The sequence below is a fragment of the Lampris incognitus genome, chromosome 1 (assembly GCF_029633865.1).
Source record: "Lampris incognitus isolate fLamInc1 chromosome 1, fLamInc1.hap2, whole genome shotgun sequence".
NCBI classification, from domain to species: Eukaryota; Metazoa; Chordata; class Actinopteri; order Lampriformes; family Lampridae; genus Lampris; species Lampris incognitus.
In genome coordinates, this window is record NC_079211.1 from 151,796,699 (window position 1) to 151,802,698 (window position 6,000).

Below are 6,000 nucleotides of genomic sequence, written 5' to 3' on the forward strand. Positions count from 1 at the left end.
GTGACATGAATGTACATGCTATATAAAACAGTACTGTGAAATGAATGTACACGCTATATAAAACACAGTACTGTGAAATGAATGTACATGCTATATAAAACACAGTACTGTGACATGAATGTACATGCTATATAAAACACAGTACTGTGAAATGAATGTACGTGCTATATAAAACACAGTACTGTGAAATGAATGTACCTGCTATATAAAACACAGTACTGTGAAATGAATGTACGTGCTATATAAAACACAGTACTGTGAAATGAATGTACGTGCTATATAAAACACAGTACTGTGAAATGAATGTACGTGCTATATAAAACACAGTACTGTGAAATGAATGTACGTGCTATATAAAACACAGTACTGTGAAATGAATGTACCTGCTATATAAAACACAGTACTGTGAAATGAATGTACATGCTATAGAAAACACAGTATCAACAACAAGGGTGATGTAAGTCGTTCCGTATTAACGTTATAACCTTTAGACTGTATCTGCGTGACTATCACAACGTCTCTGCTAGCTAAAGTTAGCCTTCCCGCTCATTGACTAGCATTGACAGGAGTTAGCAAAAATACATTTACCTAATTAAATACACGTTTCTCCCTCAGGGTTCATCATAACCACATGTTTATCTTTTCAAATGGGTAAGTCCACTTTGTCTGGGGGGAGTTTACAGACCTGTGAGTGATGGGGAACAGAGGAGGATTACAAAAAAACCTGTTAAAACCTTTAAATTTCCAGGCGAATTTAAGATGCTGCATATAACACAAACATTGGCATTGTAAAAGTTGTCTTTTTTTGTTTATTTTTGTCTCCTTTCTATTTTTGTGTTCTATCGTCTGTCTGTTGTACCACTATATATGAAAACGTGTTCAATAAAGAATGGAAAAAAGAATAGAGCAGGACTCATCGCTCCGGCCTTGAAAAGTTCTTCTTCTTCGTCTTCGCCTGGATTAATAGCGAATTGCAACCAGATGGAGCATTATCACCACCTACTGTAGTATTAATCCTTGAAAAGTTGTGAGGGCCACTGCTACGTCACCGCAGTCACGTGTCAGCAGGCCGCTGCCAGTACCAAAGACACGGGGAGGACACGGGGGGGGGGGGCTTTTTCGTTGTTGTTAATAACTAATACTTTTACATATTGTGGGATGGGAATGACATGACCGATGGCACATACAGGGAGTATATGTCCAATATTACACACACACACATACATATACAGTGCATCCGGAAAGTATTCACACCCCTTCACTCTCCCCACATGTTGTTATGTTACAGCTTTATTCCAAAATGGATTAAATTCCTTTTTTCTCATCAATCTACATACAATACCCCATAATGACAAAGCAAAAAAGGTTTTGTAGAAATGTTCGCAAATGTATTAAAAATAAAAAACTGAAATATTGCATGTACATAAGTATTCACAGCCTTTACTCAGTACTTGGTTGAGGCACCCTTGGCAGCGATTACAGCCTCAAGTCTTCTTGGGTATGAAGCTACAAGCTTGGCCCACCTATATTTGGGGTATTTCTCCCATTCTTCTCTGGAGATCCTCTCTAGCTCTGTAAGGTTAGATGGGGAGCGTCGCTGCACGGCTATTTTCAGGTCTTTCCAGAGATGTTCAATGGGGTTCAAGTCTGGACTCTGGCTGGACCACTCAAGGACATTCACAGACTTGTCCCGAAGCCACTCCTTCGTTGTCTTGGCTGTGTGCTTAGGGTCGTTGTCGTGTTGAAAGGTAAACCTTCGCCCCAGTCTGAGGTCCTGAGCCCTCTGGAGCAGGTTTTCATCAAGGATCTCTCTGTACTTTGCTCCATTCATCTTTCCCTCGATCCTGACTAGTCTCCCAGTTCCTGCCGCTGAAGAACATCCCCACAGCACGATGCTGCCACCACCATGCTTCACTGTAGGGATGGTATTAGCAAGGTGATGAGAGGTGTTTGGTTTCCTCCAGACGTGACGTTTGGCATTCGGGCCAAAGAGTTCAATCTTGGTTTCATCAGACCAGAGAATCTTGTTTCTCATGGTCTGAGAGTCCTTTAGGTGCTTTCTGGCAAACTCCAAGCGGGCTGTCATGTGCCTTTTACTGAGCAGAGGCTTTCGTCTGGCCACTCTACCATAAAGGCCTGATTGGTGGAGTGCTGCAGAGATGGTTGTCCTTCTGGAAGGTTCTCCCATCTCCACAGAGGAACGTTGGAGCTCTGTCAGAGTGACCATCGGGTTCTTGGTCACCTCCCTGACCAAGGCCCTTCTCCCCCGATTGCTCAGTTTGGCTGGGTGGCCAGCTCTAGGAAGAGTCCTGGTGGATCCAAACTTCCTCCATTTACGAATGATGGAGACCACTGTGCTCTTTGGGACCTTCAAAGCTGTGGAAATGTTTTGTACCCTTCCCCAGATCTGTGCCTTGATACAATCCTGTCTCGGAGGTCCACAGACAATTCCTTTGACTTCATGGCTTGGTTTCTGCTCCGACATGCACTGTCAACAGTGGGACCTTATATAGACAGGTGTGTGCCTTTCCAAATCATGTCCCATCCATTGCATTTACTAGAGGTGGACTCCAATCAAGATGTAGAAACATCTCAAGGGTGATCAGTGGAAACAGGATAAACCTGAGCTCAATTTTGAGTGTCATAGCAAAGGGTGTGAATACTTATGTACATGCAATATTTCAGTTTTTTATTTTTAATAAATTTGCAAAAATGTCTACAAAAAATGTTTCACTTTGTCATTATGGGGTATTGTGTGTAGATTGATGAGAAAGAAAAAGGAATTTAATCCATTTTGGAATAAGGCTGTAACATAACAACATGTGGGGAAAGTGAAGGGGTGTGAATACTTTCCGGATGCACTGTATATATGCATATATCTAGTAGTGGATGTTCTTGTTTATTGGGGGGGTCTTTTTCACCCCCCCCCCCCCCCACATCGAGGGGGACCGACACATTGGGCAGGTGGTTTTAATATTTTGGCTGACTGGTGTCCATGATTAATAGAATAAATCAAAATGGGTTATTTCACATAAGAACACAGCCGACAGTCTCAGCAAAGATCCAAAATAAATCTGTTTTTGACACGGTGTGGTGGATAATACATGAGCAACGTGTGCGACTCCTTTACGCCTCTGGCCTGACATCTTGTAGAGGCAGATGGGAAAATGTCTCCAGCAGGTCCTGAATGATACATTATGCTCTTCTTTGAGAGAAGCACCTCCGGCTCAGTCACATTTATTCCCACACACTTTTTTTCATGCCGCTACTTTCTGAGACCCGAAGCTGCTCTTGTACCAAGCAGTTCCTGTAATTGTAATAAATAATGTATGATTAAATATGGCTGATTAAACAGCCTGGTATTCCTCCCTGTTTGGGCGACACCACATCTAGCGGAATAACAAAGATCACCTCTCAGCCTTCCGCTGCTCTCATGCCGTTGTCTGACGGGGGATTGAACAGTCGAGCTCAGATCAAAGACGATATTAATGTAACCGGGCTTTGCAGGTAGAATTTGGGTCGGTTAAAATGTCAGGTCTGTGTGTGGCTCTTTGGCCATGTGAGAGGCGCTATTTGATGTCTGGTATAGTTCAAATGTTGGGACATGATGAATAATATTTAGCTTTAAAAGAGTGAGAGTACGTAGATAGATGGCAGCCAGTTTGTGAATCTGTCTGCCGTGTTACTGCATTTTCAAGATCACATCTGGAGAGAAAATATGGATGCTCAGCTTTTAACAAAACCTTCATTCATTTCAACAACCACACACCTAACATTTGCTGCAGGACCACGTGTGCTAATCAGCTTGGCTTAAGAGGGAAGCCAAATATTTCTACTCTGTCTCAACTGATGTGTTCCATCAACATGTACAGTTGTTTCAAAACGGTGACTTGCACACTTAGTACTGGAATACCTGGTTGTCCTGTACTGGAATACCTGGTTGTCCTGTCTCTGACCCAACTTGATCCAACACACAAAGCAATTTTATGTTGATTTAAATGCCTAAAAGACATCGAAATGGTATGCACCATCTAGGCTAAAACCAGGATACATTTGGTCGAAAGGTTAAAGTTTTAGGGCGGCACGGTGGTGCAGTGGTTAGCGTAGTCACCTCACAGCAAGAAGATCCTGGGTTCAAGCCACGGGGTCGTCCTCTGTGTGGAGTTTGCATGTTCTCCCCGTGTCTGCGTGGGTTTCCTCCCACAGTCCAAAGACATGTAGGTCAGGTGGCTTGGCCATACTAAATTGTTCGTGTGTGTGTGTGTGTGTGTGTGTGTGTGTGTGTGTGTGTGTGTGTGTGTGTCGGCCCTGTGATAGCCTGGCGGCCGGTCCAGGGTGTCTCCCCGCCTGCCGCCCAATGACTGTTGGGATAGGCTCCAGCATCCCTGAGAGCAGGATAAGCGGTATGGATGGATGGATGGATGGATGGATGGATGGATGGTGGGTTTAAGTTTTAGTAGAAATCTAAATCTCCTGGAGAGCTAAATAGCCACTACTAAAGCAAAACTAATTAAAAGTATTCCAGCACAATAAATGGGCCTGTTGTGTATCTTAGATGGTTAAAGTTGTTTGGGCAATACTAATCAAATAAACAGTTTGGTGTAAAAGCAAGCTACTATTTAGCCAGCTATATTCTGCGCTAGCTAGCTGAAACACGTAGCGGCCATGTTGAATTAGGTGTCGTGCCCAGTGAAAACAGTCCTTTTTTAAAGAATAAGTAAACACTCGATTTTAGCCTGTCTCTGTGTATTCAAGTTCTAAATAAGGGTGCAGACAGGGTTGCCAGGTCAGGAAAAATTTACTAGCCCAAAGAGCCTCCAAAACTACTACTACTACTACTACTTTTGGCTGCTCCCATTAGGGGGCGCCACAGCGGACCATCCGTTTCCATCTCTTCCTGTCCTCTGCATCTTCCTCTGTCACACCAGCCACCTGCATGTCCTCCCTCACCACATCCATAAACCTCCTCTCTGGCCTTCCTCTTCTCCTCTTCCCTGGCAGCTCCATATTCAGCATCCTTCTCCCAATATACTCAACATCTCTCCTCCACACATGTCCAAACCATCTCAATCTTGTCTCTCTTGCTTTGTCTCCAAACCGTCCAACCTGAGCGGTCCCTCTAATATACTCCTTCCTAATCCTGTCCTTCTTCATCACTCCCAGTCAAAATCTTATCATCTTCAACTCATTCACCTCCAGCTCCACCTCCTGTTTTTTTGTCAGTGCCACTGTCTCCAGACCTCCAGACAAAGAGCCTCCAAAAGCTAGCCAAAAATATGCCTGTAGCAAGAGAGCAAATTCTACTAGGGGGTTGATCGTAATGTGCGTTTTCTCTAAGAAAAAGCACAAAATCTCTCTCTCAAAGTGAAAGTGTGATGCGTCTCATTTTCTGTTGGATTTTGTAATGACCACAGATGACTAGACTTGGTAGCCCGTGGCTAACGGGTCGGACCCTTTATCCCTCTTTTCCACTTTATGGTACCGGCTCAACTCGGCTCGCAGAGTGTCGTTTTCCATCACCGTAACAGTGCCCCTCAGTGTAGCTGGTCTGCATTGATTTTGGTACCCGCTCCAGTTTTTTTGGAACCTCAACAAAGGTGGTCCCAGAAAAGTGGTAACAGTTCCCAAAATGCCGGCACTTTCCATTAATGGAAAACGAAAAAGTCGAGTTGAGTTGAGCTGGGACCATGTAGTGGAAAAGGGGCATTACTCAACTGGTTAGCGCAGTCGCTGGGTGACCCGGGTTCGTGTCCTGGCTGCGGTGGATTCCCGGCTGCCCGCTGAATTCACTACATTGGTGTCAGAATTGGGATGGTGAGACCGTGAGGCCATCAGAAGCACGTGCACGAATTCACTGCAATTTATTATGAGGGGAATCTACCATCCTAGACCCACACTAACTTCTTCTCAGTTCGAAACATGAAAAACGGTTTAACGCCCCTTTAATCCCTCTTGAATCCTCTTGAGCCAGCAGCCTCACGCTGAGACCGACAGTTAAAA